Genomic DNA, 20910 nt, shown 5'->3' with positions numbered 1-20910 from the left:
AATAACTTTTTCTAATTAATTAGAAGTAAGTACTCCATTAACTTAAATAATTTCGTTTAATTATTTCAAAATTCTTTTCGAAACTAGTCAACTCCAGTCAACCGTGGTTAAATCTGGTCAACTTTTGATCAAACTTGATCTTTGCGAATGTGAATATGAGCAAATATGAGTATGAATTCCAGCAACAATTCGATGCAAATTCTCATTCAACCTTTCAAAATGAAGAGATGATGGTCTCTTAAATAGACTTTCCTACAATTTATCAACGATTGAGATCGATTTCAATCAATGGTCACGATTAAATGTGAACTTCAGTCATAAAGGGAGATTTACAAATTAAAGGGAGTTAACAGATTTAATTTGAGTAAAATAAGGAGTTAACTGATTTAGTTTGAGTAGAAAAAGGATTTAACTCGTTCAACTCATTTTTGATCAATAGTGAACTGAAAATTTCCCTTTTTGAACTGAAGAGAGATTTTGTTGAGATATTTAATTTAATAAAATGAGATATGCTCTCATAATTACTTTTTCTATTTAATTAAATAATCTTTAATTAATTTGAGACACTTTTCTTATTTAATTAAATAACTTCATTTAATTAGTTAGGAATGGTTTCTCATGTAATTAAATAACTTTTTTAATTAATTAAAATTAAGTACTCCATTTAATTAAATAATTTCATTTAATTATTTGAAAATTCTTTTCGAAACTAGTCAACTCAAGTCAACCGTGGTTAAATTTGGTCAACTTTTGGTCAAACTTGATCTTTCCTTATGTGAATAAGAGCAAATGTGAGAATGAATTCTAATAACAATTCGATGCAAATTCTCATTCAACTTTTCAAAATGAAGAGATGAGGGTCTCTTAAATAGATTTTCTTGGAATTCATCAATGGTTGAGATCGATTTCAATCAACGGTCAATATTAAGGGTGAAGTTCAGTTATAAAGGAAAATTTCAAAATTAAAGGGAGTTAAAAGATTTAATTTGAGTAAAATAAGGAGTGAACTGATTCAATTTAAGTAGAAAAAGGAGTGAACTGATTTAACTCATTTTTGATCAAAAGTGAACTGGAAATTTCCCTTTTTGAATTGAAGAGAGATTTTGTTGAGATATTTAATTTAATAAAATGAGATATGCTCTCATAATTATTTTTTCTATTTAATTAAATAATCTTTAATTAATTAGAGACACTTTTCTTATTTAATTAAATAACTTCATTTAATTAGTTAGGAATGGCTTCTCATTTAATAAAATAACTTTGTTTAATTAATTAGAAGTAAGTACTCCATTTAATTAAATAATTTTATTTAATTATTTCAAAATTCTTTTCGAAAATAGTCAACCCAAGTCAACCGTGGTTAAATCTAGTCAACTTTTGGTCAAACTTGATCTTTGCGTATGTGAATATGAGCAAATGTGAGTATGAATTCCAACAACAATTCGATGCAAATTCTCATTCAACCTTTCAAATTGAAGAGATGATGGTCTCTTAAATAGACTTTCCTCGAATTCATCAATAGTTGAGATCGATTTCAATCAACAGTCAGTATTAAAGATGAAGTTCAGTCGTGAAGGGAGATTTCTAAATTAAAGGGAGTTAACAGATTTAATTTGACTAAAATAAGGAGTTAACTGATTCAGTTTGAGTAGAAGAAGGAGTTAACTGATTTAACTTAGTTTTGATCAATAGTGAACTGGAAATTTACTTTTTTGAACTGAAGAGAGATTTTGTTGAGATATTGAATTTAATAAAATGAGATATGCTTTCATAATTACTTTTTTTATTTAATTAAATAATCTTTAATTAATTAGAGACACTTTTCTTATTTAATTAAATAACTTCATTTAATTACTTAGGAATGGCTTCTCATTTAATTAAATAACTTTGTTTGATTAACTGGAAGTAAGTACTCTATTTAATTAAATAATTTCGTTTGATTATTTAAAAATTATTTTCGAAACTAGTCAACTCAAGTCAACCGTGGTTAAATCTGATCAACTTTTGGTCAAGCTCTGATCTTTGCGTATGTGAATATGAGCAAATGTGAGTATGAATTCCAGCAACAATTTGATGCAAATTCTCATTCAACCTTTCAAAATAAAGAGATGAGGGTCTCTTAAATAGACTTTCCTAGAATTCAGCAATGGTTGAGATCGATTTCAATCAACGATCAGGATTAAAGGTGAAGTTCAGTCGTAAAGGGAGATTTCCAAATTAAAGGGTGTTAAAAGATTTAATTTGAATAAAATAAGGAGTTAACTAATTCAATTTGAGTAGAAAAAGGAGTTAACAGATTTAACTCATTTTTTATCAATAGTGAACTGGAAATTTGACATGCCCAGACTACGAGGGCAAAAACACACACACAATTTTTTATTATTATAAATAATAATTAATAATTAAATATGCTCTAAGTTTGAAATGATTGAGATAACATTTTAAGTACAAGTTCTCTACATAACGTCTTAAGTTTATAGCCTTAAGGAGGAAATTGAATCGTTAAATATGAACTCTCGATACAAATCTAATATCGACAAAAGATACCTTATTATTTTTAATTTAAGAGCAATCTATTATAACTTAGAATGATTAAATCAAATTTTCTAATCTCACAAAATAAAACAATTCTCTAGATGAATAATTAACATTAAAGTTTAATCTAATAATCTCACTTAATTTTACAACCTTTACTAACCTAAAGCGTTTCAAGGTATAATAATACGAACTTTTGATTTAAGAACAATATAACCATTTATAATAAATTTCAAGCAATTTTAAGGCAAATTAAGTATGCTAACTACTCAACTTAACAACATATTAAAATAATGCCTAACATTCAATTAAATGCACTTCATTTTAATAACATTTTATTTAAAACTATAATCTAATTTATAATTAATAAATTTAACTAATCAACTAAATGAACTTAAAACAATACTAACAACTTAATTTCATTAAATACTAACTAATTAAAATTATTATCAAATAACAAAAGTAACTACATGTAACAATTTATTAAACTAAACTAATTTACAATAACTAACTTAAAAACTAAAAAAAAGAATAACACAATTCTAAATTTAATATTTTAATCACTAACTTAAGTTAAACTAACTACTAAAATAAACTAACCTAACACTAACCTAACAGACCCCTAACACCTATTACTAACTTCCTATACTAACCTCCCTACACCCCCTACATCCCTACACCCACCTACTGCCATGTCACCCCCCCTTTACCTAGGGCCTGCGCTTTCCCAAGCGCTGAGAGGGTACGCTGCCCCATACTGACCCTGCGTCAGTCATAAACATACATGGGCGACCAGAAATGGTGGCAATTTTTCTTAATTTTGGTTGAAACAAACCAAAAACTAACTTAATGCCCCTCCTTCCAAGCTTGAACGCTCACTTGAGAAGGGTAAAGGGGATGTGACATGGGGACAAGGTGACATCACCCTCCCCCATGTACAAGATTTTTTTTTTTTTTTTAAAACCTTTCTTGAAAGACTCTTCCAAGCTGACACCCATCATGAAGGAAACATAATAATGACAAAAAGTTAAATAGGTAAGGATATAAGATATGAAGATAGTCTTCTAGGATAAGTATTAAATGGTTTATAACTAAATTAGATATTATTCACATTAGAAATATATATATATAATTATATTTTATATAGAAAACAAAAGGAATATTCTCTGTCTTAATAAGAGAATAAATTATATCTCCATACAATTTCCAGCATCCTGTAGGTCAGTGTTTTGGAAATTTCCTCTTAGGGATGGCATGAAAAGTTAATTTAATCTTCTTTAAGTTGGATCAAAATTTGAAGAGCTAACATATTGCTAATATTATCCCAAGTTAATACTTAAAATTTCTTATGGCTTACAAACTAATAGAGCATCTCTTAAATCTATTAGATGATTAAGGTAGGATTCAATACAATTTCTATCACATCTAAAATAGATTGATTCAAGGACTAAATTCGTCATTAATTTCCTTTTTAGGCAACTCTTTAATGACTTGATACAAGAATAACCTATCAAGAGTTTGAATTATTCGTTCATTCAATAATGCAATACTTTATCATTTGGATCTAACAATCATAAAAAGTGAATCTGCATGCATTATCATAGTTTTCGTTTTCAACATGTATGAAAGCTTGGAATTTTGTCAAATTTAACATCATCAATTCTTTCCTATTTGGTTTCCTACTCCAATAGTCTAAGTTACTCATGATAAGATATTACAATGATAGTGTGAGTTACTCATAGGACTAAGTATAGTTTAGGATGATAATTCATATAACAATCAACATAAAACTTAATGCAGTCGATAAGCAATCCATGGCAAGGTTAAAGATAACTAATTGATTTATGCTTTAAAAATTTAAGGAGATACATAATCTCTTAGTTCAATTGATTTGTTCAAAGAAGAGATAATTTGAGTTCTCAAGGTAGGAATCCTAATTCATCTAATACTTATACATCAACTTGGAAATTTCATTCTATCAAATTGTTCTTCCTTAACAATTTAAAAACTTGAAATATCACAACTCATGACATTATCCGTTATTCTTATTTTTTTAATGTGCAACCATATTACATTTAATACACAATTAAATCACATGAAAACCAAAGATGCTCAACACCAATTTTATTGGCAAACCTAATTCAAGGCTCAGCTGGGAAAGAATCAGGAAGAAAACCCAGCTTTGTTGCCATTTACGATAAGGTTTAAAAATTAAATTTACAATAGGATCTCAATCCCAAATTTCAACAATTAAATCAAATTTTTCCTCATGATCAAAATCAAGGAATTTGTAATGTTTTTTGAATCTCATTTCAAGAACCATGGAGGAAACCAATATCTGATCGGGTGACAACCAAGCAAAACCAAAAGAAAATCAAACATGCATAATCATACATGGTTTACACAATAGGATTCACAATGAATAAAGACTAGGGAAATGTGGATTCTTCCAATAGGAGAAGTCAAGCACAACACCAATTCAGATGCCCAATCGGGGCTAATAACCAAGAACTTCCATTCTTTCATTTAAACATGCCATATTCATACCAAGTTTGTGCTGACGGTTAGGGTCCCATAACACCCTACCCTTTATCCCTCTTCTCATCCTGAGAAGAGACTCTACACTGGTTGGAGTCCAACTAAATAGACCTTTCTCAAAATTGGTCACTTTTGCCCTCTCCAAGGGTGAGTAATACCAAAACACCCATGCAAGGAAAACTCAAAAAAAAAATTGCAAACATAACCATGAAAAGAAAACAACCAAAATAACATAGCTTTTTAAATCTTCCCAACATACCCACAACCATACAAACAGTGAAACAACAACAAGGTAGCATGAACATGAAACCAAACATAAAAACTAAATAAGGGAGATGAGAATTTACTACCTTCACAAAGAAGTAATGGCAATGAAAAAGTTTGAGTAGAGTATCCCTTTCCTTTCTTCAACCTTCAAGAATTCCTCTCTAAATGTAGAGATTGGGTAACAACCAACTAGTCCAAGGAAGGCCTCTAAATAAGCCTCCAACTCAACCACCCAAAAGGAGAAATAACTATCTCCACCCACTAGCAACTCTAGAAACTCCTAACTCAACCTACACTATGGTTAAACAATAAGTGGAGATGAGGTGAGGTAACTCAAGATAACCATGATCAATTTTCGCACAAAGGCAAAAAGGGACTTTTTGAGTGATCTCAAAAGTCAAAAAAAGGGGCTTAGGGATTGGAAAAGACCCCTAACCCATACCCATACCCTTTGGTTAGAATAATAACATGTTTAAAAGCCTTAGAAAAGAGGTTTAGAGTCAAATAAAATCTAGGAATAAAATAAGTCCATCTAACTACTCTAACTTGCAAATTAAGCACTAATCCGGATTAGGGATGACTAACCTTAATTAAGAACCTAATAGAAAACTAACACTAACTTAAACAAACTTGGGCGAAAGGTTAAACAATTAACCCTAACCAACCACTGAAGCACATAACCATTTTACGAGTGTCAAGCAACACTAAAAGAACATAATTACGAACATTAACATTCATTGAACAAAGAAGATGCATACATACATCTCATAATACAAATACGTGAATTACGAACAACAAGGTTTTCAAATTTAGCACCTAGAGATCAGTTCTGTTCCTCCGTAGAGTTTCTTGGCTAAAATATTTGTGCACTCATTGCACAAATCAGTAGTCCCATAAAATCACATGTACATAAATGTATATGTATCAGAATTTTAAATAAATTAAAACATACATCAATAAAGGTTTCTTCATCCTACATAATTCTTAACCATTTAAAATATCTTAAATCAAAATCTCAATCCTACATTTACTGATTTCATCAACATATATATACATGAACATTAAATGACAATCATCAAATATATCTGAAGTAATATCACACAACATGAAATAATAAAGTATGTTCTAAGCATTAGATAATGTCTCGACATCTCGAGTCATGAATAACAAAATAAGAGTAATGTATCACTTCGCTATGATGGATCGGGGTGAGGCCTCACAAAATTTCCCTTTTTGAACTGAAGAGAGATTTTGTTCAGATATTTAATTTAATAAAATGAGATATGCTCTCATAATTACTTTTTCTATTTAATTAAATAATCTCTAATTAATTAGAGACACTTTTCTTATGTAATTAAATAACTTCATTTAATTAGTTATGAATGGCTTCTCATTTAATTAAATAATTTTGTTTAATTAATTAGAAGTAAGTACTCTATTTAATTAAATAATTTCATTTAATTATTTCAAAACTAGTCAACTCAAGTCAATCGTGGTTAAATCTGGTAAACTTTTGGTCAAACTTGATCTTTGCGTATGTGAATATGAGCGAATGTAAGTATGAATTCTAGCAACAATTCGATGTAAATTCTCATTCAATCTTTCAAAACGAAGAGATGAGGGTCTCTTAAATAGACTTTCCTATAATTCATCGACGGTTGAGATCGATTTCAATCAACGGTCAGGATTAAAAGTGAAGTTCAGTCATAAAGAGAGATTTCCAAATTAAAGGGAGTTAATAGATTTAATTTGAGTAAAATAAGGAGTTAACTGATTCAATTTGAGTAGAAAACGGAGCTAAATGATTTAACTCATTTTTGATCAATAGTGAACTAAAAATTTCCATTTTTTTATTGAAGAGAGATTTTGTTGAGATATTTAATTTAATAAAATGAGATATGCTCTCATAATTACTTTTTCTATTTAATTAAATAATCTTTAATTAATTAGAGAAAAAAAATTTATTTAATTAAATAACTCCATTTAATTAGTAAGGAATGGCTTCTCATTTAATTAAATTACTTTGTTTAATTAATTAGAAGTAAGTACTCCATTTAATTAAATAATTTTATTTAATTATTTCAAAAAAAAATTTGAAACTAGTCAACTCAAGTCAATCATGGTTAAATCTGGTTAACTTTTGGTCAAACTTGATCTTTATGTATATGAATATGAGAAAATGTGAGTATGAATTTCAGCAACAATTCGATGCAAATTCTCATTCAACCTTTCAAAATGAAGAGATGCAGGTCAATTAAACAGACGTTCCTGGAATTCATCAATGGTTGAGATCGATTTCAATCAACGGTTAGGATTAAAAGTGAAGTTCAGTCATAAAGGGAGATTTCCAAATTAAAGGGAGTTAACAGATTTAATTTGAGTGAAATAAGGAGTTAACTGATTCAATTTGAGTAGAAAAATGAGTTAACTGATTTAACTCATTTTTGATCAATAGTGAACTAAAAATTTCACTTTTTGAACTGAAGAGAGATTTTACTGAGATATTTAATTTAATAAAATGAGATATGCTCTCATAATTACTTTTTCTATTTAATTAAATAAACTTTAATTAATTAGAGACACTTTTATTAATTAATTCAATAACTTCATTTAATTAGTTAGGAATGGCTTGTCATTTAATTAAATAACTTTGTTTAATTAATTAGAAGTAAGTACTCCATTTAATTAAATAATTTCATTTAATTATTTCAATTTTTTTTTCGAAACTGGTCAACTCAAGTCAACCGTGGTTAAATCTGGTCAACTTTTTGTCAAAACTTGATCTTTGCGTATGTGAATATGAGCAAATGTGAGTATGAATTGCAGCAACAATTCGATGCAAATTCTCATTCAACCTTTCAAACTAAAGAGATGAGGGTCTCTTAAATAGACTTTCCTGAAATTCATCAACAGTTGAGATCAATTTGAATCAAAAGTCAAGATTAAAGGTGAAGTTCAGTTGAAAAGGGAGATTTCCAAATTAAAGGGAGTTAACAGATTTAATTTGAGTAAAATAAGGAGTTAACTGATTCAATTTGAGTAGAAAAAGGAGTTAACTAATTTAACTCAGTTTTGATCAATAGTGAACTGGAAATTTTTCTTTTTGCACTGAAGAGAGATTTTGTTGAGATATTTAATTTAATAAAATGAGATATGCTCTCCTAATTACTTTTTCTATTTAATTAAATAATCTTTAATTAATTAGAGACACTTTTCTTATTTAATTAAATTATTTCATTTAATTAGTTAGGAATGGCTTCTCATTTAATTAAATAACTTTGTTTAATTAATTAGAAGTAAGTATTTCACTCAATTAAATAATTTCGTTTAATTATTTCAAAATTCTTTTCAAAACTAGTCAACTCAAGTCAACCGTGGTTAAATCTGGTCAACTTTTAGTCAAACATGATCTTTGCGTATGTGAATGAGCAAATGTGAGTATGAATTCTAGCAACAATTCGATGCAAATTCTCATTCAACCTTTCCAAATGAAGAGATGAGGGTCTCTGAAATAGACTTTCTTGAAATTCATCAACGGTTGAGATTGGTTTCAATCAACGGTCAGGATTAAAGGTGAAGTTCAGTCCTAAAAGGAGTTTTCCAAATTAAAGGAAGTTAACAGATTTAATGTGAGTAAAATAAGGAGTTAACTGATTCAATTTGAGCAGAAAAATGAGTTAACTGATTTAACTCATTTTTGATCAATAGTGAACTAGAAATTTCACTTTTTGAACTGAAGAAAGATTTTGTTGAGATATTTTATTTAATAAAATGAGATATGCTCTCATAATTACTTTTTCTATTTAATTAAATAATTTTTAATTAATTAGAGACACTTTTCTTTTTTAATTAAATAATTTCATTTAATTAGTTAGGAATGGCTTCTCATTTAATTAAATAACTTTGTTTAATTAATTAGAAGTAAGTAATCCATTTAATTAAATAATTTCGTTTAATTATTTCAAAATTCTTTTCGAAACTAGTCAACTCAAGTCAACCTTGGTTAAATCTGGTCAACTTTTTGTCAAACTTGATCTTTGCATATGTGAATATGAGCAAATGTGAGTATGAATTCCAACGACAATTCGATGCAAATTCTCATTCAACCTTTAAAAATGAAGAGATGAGGGTCTCTTAAATAGACTTTCTTGAAATTTATCAACAGTTGAGATCGATTTTAATCAAAAGTCAGGATTAAAGGTGAAGTTCTGTCGAAAAGTGATATTTCAAAATTAAAGGGAGTTAACAGATTTAATTTGAGTAAAATAAGGAGTTAACTGAATCAATTTGAGTAGAAAAAGGAGTTAACTGATTTAACTCAGTTTTGATCAATAGTGAACTGAAAATTTTCCTTTTTCAACTGAAGAGAGATTTTGTTGAGATATTTAATTTAATAAAATGAGATATGCTCTCCTAATTACTTTTTCTATTTAATTAAATAATCTTTAATTAATTAGAGACACTTTTCTTTTTTAATTAAATAACTTCATTTAATTACTTAGGAATGGCTTCTCATTTAATTAAATAACTTTGTTTAATTAATTAGAAGTAAGTACTCCATTTAATTAAATAATTTTGTTTAATTATTTAAAAATTCTTTTCGAAACTAGTCAACTCAAGTGAACCCTAGTTAAATCTTGGCAACTTTTTGTCAAACTTGATCTTTGCCTATGTGAATATGAGCAAATGTGAGTATGAATTCCAACAACAATTCGATGCAACTTCTCATTCAACCTTTCAAAATGAAGAGATGAGGGTCTCTTAAATAGACTTTCTTTAAATTCATCAACGGTTGAGATCGATTTCAATCAACGGTCAATATTAAAGGTGAAGTTCAGTCGAAAAGGGAGATTTTCAAATTAAAGGTAGTTAACAGATTTAATTTGAGTAAAATAAAGAGTTAACTAATTCAATTTGACTAGAAAAAGGAGTTAACTGATTTAACTCATTTTTTATCAATACTGAACTGAAAATTTCTCTTTTTGAACTGAAGAGAGATTTTGTTGAGATATTTAATTTAATAAAATGAGATATGCTCTCATAATTACTTTTTCTATTTAATTAAATAATCTTTAATTAATTAGATACACTTTTCTTATTTAATTAAATAACTTCATTTAATTACTTAGGAATGGCTTCTCATTTAATTAAATAACTTTGTTTAATTAGTTAGAAGTAAGTACTCCATTTAATTAAGTAATTTTGTTTAATTATTTCAGAATTCTTTTCGAAACTAGTCAACTCAAGACAACCGTAGTTAAATATGGTCAACTTTTGGTCAAACTTGATCTTTGCGTATGTGAATATGAGCAAATGTGAGTATAAATTCTAGCAACAATTCTATGGAAATTCTCATTCAACCTTTCAAAATGAAGAGATGCGGGTCTCTTAAATAGAATTTCCCTAAATTCATCAAGGGTTGAGATCGATTTCAATCAACAGTCAGGATTAAAGGTGAAGTTCAGTCATAAAAGGAGATTTCTAAATTAAAGGGAGTTAACAAATTTAATTTGAGTAAAATAAAGAGTTAACTGATTGTATTTGAGTAGGAAAAGGAGTTAACTGATTTAACTCATTTTTTATCAATAGTGTATTGGAAATTTCCCTTTTTGAACAAAAGAGAGATTTTGTTGAGATATTTAATTTAATAAAATTAGATATGCTCTCATAATTACTTTTTCTATTTAATTAAATAATTGTTAATTAATTAGAGACACTTTTCTTATTTAATTAAATAACTTCATTTAATTATTTAGGAATGACATCTCATTTAATTAAATAATTTCGTTTAGTTATTTCAAAATTCTTTTTGAAACTAATCAACTCAAGTCAATCGTAGTTAAATCTGGTCAACTTTTGGTCAAACTTGATCTTTGCGTATGTGAATATGAGCAAACGTGAGTGTGAATTCCAGCACCAATTCAATGCAAATTCTCATTCAACTTTTCAAAATAAAGAGATGAGGGTCTCTTAAATAGGCTTTCCTGAAATTCATCAACGGTTGAGATCGATTTCAATCAACGGTCAGGATGAAAGGTGAAGTTCTGTCATAAAGGGAGATTTCCAAATTAAAATGAGTTAAACATATTTAATTTGAGTAAAATAAGGAGTTAACTTATTCAATTTGAGTACAAAAAGGAGTTAACTCATTTACCTCATTTTTTATCAATAGTGAACTGGAAATTTCCCTTTTTGAACTAATGAGAGATTTTGTTGAGATATTTAATTTAATAAAATGAGAAATGCTCTGATAATTACTTTTTCTATTTAATTAAATAATCTTTAATTGATTAGAGACACTTTTCTTATTTAATTAAATAACTTCATTTAATTAGATAGGAATGGCTTCTCATTTAATTAAATAACTTTCTTTAATTAATTACAAGTAAGTACTCCATTTAATTAAATATTTTCGTTTAATTATTTCAAAATTCTTTTTGAAACTAATCAATTCAAGTCAACTGTGGTTAAATCTAGTCAACTTTTGGTCAAACTTGATCTTTGCGTATGTGGATATGAGAAAATGTGAGTATGAATTCTAGCAATAATTCGATGCAAATTCTCATTCAACCTTTCAAAATGAAGAGATGAGGGTCTCTTAAATAGACTTTCCTATAATTCATCAACGGTTGAGTTCAATTTATATCAACAGTCAGGATTTAAAGTGAAGTTCAGTCATAAAGGAAGATTTCCAAATTAAAGGGAGTTAACAGATTTAATTTGAGTAAAATAAGGAGTTAACTGATTCAATTTGAGTAGAAAGAGGAGTTAACTGATTGAACTCATTTTTGATCAATAGTGAACTGGAAATTTCTCTTTTTGAATTGAAGAAAGATTTTGTTGAGATATTTAATTTAATAAAATGAGATATGCTCTCATAATTACTTTTTCTATTTAATTAAACAATCTTTAATTAATTAGAGACAGTTTTCTTATTTAATTAAATAACTTCATTTGATTAGTTAGGAATGGCTTGTCATTTAATTAAATAACTGTTTGAGTCAAAGAAAGCCAACTCCGAAGACACCAAGATCACCTGCATACGAGAACCTGTCAAAAAGAAGCCATAGAAGGGAAGAGCATGGAGCAAGGGCAAAAACCCTAAACGGACATGAGAGCCAAATTATGCAAACACAAATAAGAATATATTTACAATGAAATGACTTGATGTTATGAGAAAAATACAAGGAGGACAGCTCGAATATAGAGAGCTCATGGAAGCTTGTAGAACAAACTGGAAAGTGATAGAAGATAAGTGTGACAACTAGAAGGGAACAAACTCCCATGTTGTCACCAACTAACCACAAAATATCAAATATAAAATATTAAATAAATTAAAGGGAGATTTCTAAATTAAAGGGAGTTAACAGATTTAATTTGAGTAAAATAAGGAGTTAACTAATTCAATTTGAGTAGAAAAAATAGTTAACTGATTTAACTCATTTTTGATCAATAGTGAACTAGAAATTTTTTTTTTTCAACTGAAGAGAGATTTTGTTGAGATATTTAATTTAATAAAATGAGATATACTTTTATAATTACTTTTTCTATTTAATTAAATAATCTTTAATTAATTAGAGACACTTTTCTTATTTAATTAAATAACTTAATTTAATTAGTTAGGAATGGCTTCTCATTTAATTAAATAACTTTCTTTAATTAATTACAAGTAAGTACTCCATTTAATTAAATAATTTTGTTTAATAATTTCAAAAAAAATTTCGAAACTAGTCAACTCAAGTCAACCGTAGTTAAATCTGGTCAACTTTTGGTCAAACTTGATCTTTGCGTATGTGAATATGAGCAAATGTGAGTATGAATTCAAGCAAACTTTCGATGCAAATTCTCATTCAACCTTTCAAAATGAAGAGATGAGGGCCTCTTAAATACACATTCCTGAAATTCATCAACGGTTGAGATCGATTTCAATCAACGGTCAGGATTAAACGTGATGTTGAGTCGTAAAGGGAGATTTCCAAATTAAAAGGAGTTAACAAATTTAATGTGAATAAAATAAAGAGTTAACTGATTCAATTTGAGTAGAAAAAAGAGTTAACTGATTTAACTCATTTTTGATCAATAGTGAACTGGAAATTTTTCTTTTTGAACTGAAGAGAGATTTTCTTGAAATATTTAATTTAATAAAATAAGATATACTCTAATAATTACTTTTTCTATTTAATTAAATAATCTTTAATTAATTAGAGACACTTTTCTTATTTAATTAAATAACTTCATTTAATTCGTTAGGAATGGCTTCTCATTTAATTAAATAACTTTCTTTAATTAATTACAAGTAAGTACTCCATTTAATTAAATAATTTCGTTTAATTATTTCAAAATTCTTTTCGAAACTAGTCAACTCAAGTCAACCGTGGTTAAAGTTGGTCAACCTTTGGTCAAACTTGATCTTTGCGTATGTGAATATGAGCAAATGTGTGTATGAATTCCAACAACAATTCGTTGCAAATTCTCATTCAACCTTTCAAAATGAAGAGATGAGGGTCTCTTAAATAGACTTTCTTGGAATTCATCAACGGTTGCGATTGATTTCAATAAACGGTCAGGATTAAAGGTGAAGTTCAGTTGTAAAGGGAGATTTTCAAATTAAAGGGAGTTAACAGATTTAATTTGAGTAAAATAAGGAGTTAACTGATTCAAGTTGAGTAAAAAAAAAGTTAACTGATTTAACTCATTTTTGATCAATAGTGAACTAAAAATTTCCCTTTTTGAACTGAAGAGAGATGTTTTTGAGATATTTAATTTAATAAAATGAGATATGCTCTCATAATTACTTTTTCTACTTAATTAAATAATCTTTAATTAATTAGAGACACTTTTTTTATTTAATTAAATTAGTTCATTTAATTAGTTAGGAATGGCTTCTCATTTAATTAAATAACTTTGTTTAATTAATTAAAAGTAAGTACTCCATTTAATTAAATAATTTCGTTTAATCATTTCAAAATTCTTTTCGAAACTAGTCAACTCAAGTCAACCGTGGTTAAATCTAGTCAACTTTTGGTCAAACTTGATCTTTGCGTATGTCAATATAAGCAAATGTGAGTATGAATTAAAGCAACAATTCCATGCAAATTCTCATTCAACCTTTCAAAATGAAGAGATGAGGGTCTCTTAAATAGACTTTCTTGGAATTCATCAAGGGTTGAGATCGATTTCAATCAACGGTCAGGATCAAAGGTGAAGTTCACCCATAAAGGGAGATTTCAAAATTAAAAGGAGTTAACAGATATAATTTGAGTAAAATAAAGAGTTAACTGATTCAATTTGAGTAGAAAAAGGAGTTAATTGATTTAACTCATTTTTTATCAATAGTGAACTGAAAATTTCCCTTTTTGAACTGAACAAAGATTTTGTTGAGATATTTAATTTAATAAAATGTGATATACTCTCATAATTACTTTTTCTATTTAATTAAATAATCTTTAATTAATTAAGGACACTTTTCTTATTTAATTAAATAACTTCATTTAATTAGTTAGGAATGGCTTCTCATTTAATTAAATAGCTTTGTTTAATTAATTAGAAGTAAGTACTCCATTTAATTAAATAATTTCATTTAATTATTTTAAAATTCTTTTCGAAACTAGTCAATTCAAGTCAACTGTGGTTAAATCTAGTCAACTTTTGGTCAAACTTGATCTTTGCGTATGTGAATATGAGCAAATGTGAGTAAGAATTTCAGCAAAAATTCGATGCAAATTCTCATTCAACCTTTCAAAATGAAGAGATGAGGGTTTCTTAAATAGACTTTCTGGTAATTCATCAACGGTTGAGATCGATTTCAATCAACGGTCAGGATTAAAGGTGATGTTCAGTCGTAAAGGGAGATTTCCAAATTAAAGGGAGTTAACTGATTTAATGTGAGTAAAATAAGGAGTTAACTGATTCAATTTGAGTAGAAAAAAGAGTTAACTGATTTAACTCATTTTTTATCAATAGTGAACTGGAAATTTTCCTTTTTGAACTAAAGAGAGATTTTTTTGAGATATTTAATTTAATAAAATGAGATATACTCTTATAATTACTTTTTCTATTTAATCAAATAATCTTTAATTAATTAGAGACACTTTTCTTATTTAATTAAATAACTTCATTTAATTCATTAGGAATGGCTTCTCATTTAATTAAATAACTTTCGTTAATTAATTACAAGTAAGTACTCCATTCAATTAAATAATTTCGTTTACTTATTTCAAAAAAAAATTCGAAACTAGTCAACCGTAGTTAAATCTGGTCAACTTTTGGTCGAACTTGATCTTTACGTATGTGAATATGAGCAAATGTGAGTATGAATTCCAGCAAACTTTGGATGGAAATTCTCATTCAACCTTTCAAAATGAAGAGATTAGGGCCTCTTAAATAGACATTCTTGGAATTCATCAACGGTTGAGATCGATTTCAATCAACGGTCAGGATTAAACGCGATGTTCAGTCCTAAAGGGAGATTTTCAAATTAACGGGAGTTAAGAGATTTAATGTGAGTAAAATAAGGAGTTAACTGATTCAATTTGAGTAGAAAAAAGAGTTAACTCATTTAACTCATTTTTTATCAATAGTGAACTGAAAATTTTTCTTTTTGAACTGAAGAGAGATTTTCTTGAGATATTTAATTTAATAAAATGAGATATACTCTAATAATTACTTTTTCTATTTAATTAAATAATCTTTAATTAATTAGAGACACTTTTCTTATTTAATTAAATAACTTCATTTAATTAGTTAGGAATGGCTTCTGATTTAATTAAATAACCTTTTTTAATTAATTACAAGTAAGTACTCCATTTAATTAAATAATTTCGTTTAATTATTTCAAAATTCTTTTCGAAACTAGTCAACTAAAGTCAACCGTGGTTAAATTTGGTCAACTTTTAGTCAAACTTGATATTTGCGTATGTGAATATGAGCAAATGTGTGTATGAATTCCAAAAACAATTCGATGCAAATTTTCATTCAACCTTCCAAACTGAAGTTAAGAATGGCTTCTCATTTAATTAAATAACTTTCTTTAATTAATTACAAGTAAGTACTCCATTTAATTAAATAATTTTGTTTAATTATTTAAAAATTCTTTTTGAAACTAGTCAAGTCAAGTCAACCGTGGTTAAATCTGGTCAACTTTTTGTCAAACTTGATCTTTGCGTATGTGAATATGAGCAAATGTGTGTATGAATTCTAGCAATAATTTGATGCAAATTTTTATTCAACCTTTCAAAATGAAGAGATGAGGGTCTCTTAAATAGACTTTCCTTGAATTCATCAACGGTTGAGATCAATTTCAAACAACGGTTAGGATTAAAAGTGAAGTTCAGCCATAAAGGGAGATTTCTAAATTAAAGGGAGTTAATAGATTTAATTTGAGTAAAATAAGGAGTTAACTGATAAAATTTGAGGAGAAAAAGGAGTTAATTGATTTAACTCATTTTTGATCAATAGTGAAATGGAAATTTTAGTTTTTGAACTGAAGAGAGATTTTGTTGAGATATTGAATTTAATAAAATGAGATATGTTCTCATAATTACTTTTTCTATTTAATTAAATAATCTTTAATTAATTAGAGACACTTTTCTTATTTAATTAAATAATTTCATTTAATTAGTTAGGAATGGCTTCTCATTTAATTAAATAACTTTGTTTAATTAATTAGAATTAAGTACTCCATTTAATTAAATAATTTTGTTTAATTATTTCAAAATTCTTTTCGAAACTAGTCAACTCAAGTCAACTGTGGTTAAATCTAGTCAACTTTTTGTCAAACTTGATCTTTGCGTAAGTGAATATGAGCAAATTTGAGTATGAATTCCAGCAAGAATTCGATGCAAATTTTCATTCAACCTTTCAAAATGAAAAGATGAGGGTCTCTTAAATAGACTTTCTTTGAATTTATCAATGGTTGAGATTGATTTCAAACAACGGTCAGGATTAAAGGTGAAGTTTAGCCATAAAGGGAGAGTTTCAAATTAAATGGAGTTAATAGATTTAATTTGAGTAAAATAAGGATTTAACTGATTCAATTTGAGTACAATAAGGAGTTAATTGATTTAACTCATTTTTGATCAATAGTGAACTAGAAATTTCCCTTTTTCAACTGAAGAAAGATTTTATTGAGATATTTAATTTAATAAAATGAGATATGCTCTCGTAATTACTTTTTCTATTTAATTAAATAATCTTTAATTAATTAGAGACACTTTTCTTATTTAAATAAATAACTTCATTTAATTAGTTAGGAATGGCTTCTCATTTAATTAAATAACTTTGTTTAATTAATTAGTAGTAAGTAGTCCATTTAATTAAATAATTTCATTTAATTATTTCAAAATTCTTTTCGAAACTAGTCAACTCAAGTCAACCGTTGTTAAATCTGGTCAACTTTTTGTCAAACTTGATTTTTGTGTATGTGAATATGAGCAAATGTGAGTATGAATTCCAACAACAATTCGATGCAAATTTTAATTCAACCTTTCAAAATGAAGAGATGAGGGTCTCTTAAATAGACTTTTCTGAAATTCATCAACAGTTGAGATCGATTTCAATCAACGGTCAGGATTAAAGGTGAAGTTCAGTCGAAAAGGAAGATTTCCAAATTAAAGGGAGTTAACAAATTTAATTTGAGTAAAATAAGGAGTTAATTTATTCAATTTTAGTTGAAAATGGAGTTAACTGATTTAACTGATTTTTGATCAATAGTGAACTTAAAATTTGCCTTTTTGAACTAAAGAGAGATTTTATTGAGTTATTTAATTTAATAAAATGAGATATGCTCTCATAATTACTTTTCTATTTAATTAAATAATCTTTAATTAATTAGAGACACTTTTCTTATATAATTAAATAACTTCATTTAATTAGTTAGGAATGGCTTCTCATTTAATTAAATAACTTTGTTTAATTAATTAGAATTAAGTACTCCATTTAATTAAATAATTTTGTTTAATTATTTCAAAATTTCTTTCGAACCTAGTCAACTCAAGTCAACTGTGGTTAAATTTAGTCAACTTTTTGTCAAACTTGATCTTTGCGTATGTGAATATGGGCAAATGTGAGTGTGAATTCCAAAAACAATTCGATGCAAATTCTCATTCAACCTTTGAAAATAAAGGGATGAGTGTCTCTTAAATAGACTTTCCTAGAATTCATCAATGGTTGAGATCGATTTCAATCAACGGTCAGGATTAAAGGTGAAGTTCAATCATAAAGGAAGATTTCCAAATTAAAGAAAGTTAACAGATTTAATTTCTGTAAAATAGGGAGGTAACTGATTTAATTTGAGTAGAAAAATGAGTTAACTCATTTAACTCATTTTTTATCAATAGTGAACTGGAAATTTCCCTTTTTGAACTAAAGAGAGATTTTGTTGAGATATTTAATTTAATAAAATGAGATATGCTTTGATAATTACTTTTTCTATTTAATTAAATAATCTTTAATTAATTAGAGACACTTTTCTTATTTAATTAAATAACTTCATTTAATCATTTAGGAATGGCTTCTCATTTAATTAAATAACTTTATTTTATTAATTAGAAGTAAGTACTCCATTTAATTAAATAATTTCGTTCAATTATTACAAAATTCTTTTGAAAACTAATCAACTCAAGTCAATTGTGGTTTAATCTGGTCAACTTTTGGTCAAACTTGATCTCTGCATATGTGAATATGAACAAATGTGAGTATGAATTCCAGCAACAATTTGACGCAAATTCTCATTCAACCTTTCAAAATGAAGAGATGAGGGTCTCTTAAACAGACTTTCTCGAAATTCATCAACGGTTGAGATCGATTTCAATCAACGATCAAGATTAAAGGTGAAGTTCGGTCATAAAGGAAGATTTTCAAATTAAAGGGAGTTAACAGATTTAATTTGAGTAAAATAAGGAGTTATCTAATTCAATTTGAGCAGAGAAAGGAGTTGACTAATTTAACTCATTTTTGATCAATAGTGAACTGAAAATTTTTCTTTCTGAACTGAAGAGAGATTTTGTTGAGATATTTAATTTAATAAAATGAGATATGCTCTCATAATTACTTTTTCTATTTAATTAAATAATCTTTAATTAATTAGAGATACTTTTCTTATTTAATTAAATTACTTCATTTAATTAGTTAGGAATGACTTCTCATTTAAATAAATAACTTTGTTTAATTAATTAGAAGTACTCCATTTAATTAAATAATTTCGTTTAATTATTTCAAAATTCTTTTTGAAACTAGTCAACTCAAGTCAACCGTGGTTAAATCTAATCAACTTTTGGGCAAATTTGATCTTTGCGTATGTAAATATGGGCAAATGTGAGTATGAATTCTAGTAAAAATTCGATGCAAATTCTCATTCAACCTTTCAAAATGAAGAGATGAGGGTCTCTTAAATAGACTTTCCTGAAATTCATCAACGGTTGAGATCGATTTCAATCAACGGTCAGGATTAAAGGTGAAGTTTAGTCATAAAAGGAGATTTCCAAATTAGATTGAGTTAACAGATTTAATTGGAGTAAAATAAGGAGTTAACTGATTCAATTTGAGTAGAAAAAGGAGTTAAATGATTTAACTCATTTTTTATCAATAGTGATTCAAAAATTTCCCTTTTTGAATTGAAGAGAGATTTTGTCGAGATATTTAATTTAATAAAATGAGATATGCTCTCATAATTACTTTTCCTATTTAATTAAATAATATTTAATTAATTAGAGGCACTTTTGTTATTTAATTAAATAACTTCATTTAATTAATTAGGAATCGCTTCTCATTTAATTAAATAACTTTTTTTAATTAATTAGAAGTAAGTACTCCATTTAGTTATATAATTTCATTTAATTATTTCAAAATTATTTTCCAAACTAGTCAACTCAAGTCAATCGTGATTAAATCTAGTCAACTTTTCATCAAACTTGATCTTTGCATATGTGAATATGAGCAAATGTGAGTATGAATTTCAGCAACAATTCAATACAAATTCTCATTCAACCTTTCAAAATTAAGAGATGAGGGTCTCTTAAATAGACTTTCCTGGAATTCATCAACGATTGAGATCGATTTCAATCAACGGTCACGATTAAAAGTCAAGTTCAGTCATAAAGGGAGATTTCTGAATGAAAGGGAGTTAATAGATTTAATTTGAGTAAAATAAGGAGTTAACTGATTCAATTTGAGTAGAAAAAAAAAAGTTAACTGATTTAACTCATTTTTGATGAATAGTGAACTGAAAATTTCACTTTTTGAACTGAAGAGAGATTTTGTTGAGATATTTAATTTAATAAAATGTGATATGCTCTCATAATTACTTTTTTTATTTAATTAAATAATCTTTAATTAATTGGAGAAACTTTTCTTATTTAATTATATAACTTCATTTAATTAATTTGGAATGGCTTCTCATTTAATTAAATAACTTTATTTAATTAATTAGAAATAAGTACTCCATTTAATTAAATAATTTTATTTAATTATTTTAAAAAATAATTTGAAACTAGTCAACTCAAGTCAACCATGGTTAAATCTGGTCAACTTTTTGTCAAACTTGATCTTTGCGTATGTGAATATGAGCAAATG

The sequence above is a fragment of the Cupressus sempervirens genome, chromosome 5 (assembly GCF_028749045.1).
Source record: "Cupressus sempervirens isolate cs-2001-9-10 chromosome 5, ASM2874904v1, whole genome shotgun sequence".
Lineage (NCBI taxonomy): Eukaryota > Viridiplantae > Streptophyta > Pinopsida > Cupressales > Cupressaceae > Cupressus > Cupressus sempervirens.
The sequence above is the reverse complement of the archived record's forward strand: the minus strand, read 5'-3'. Positions refer to the sequence as shown.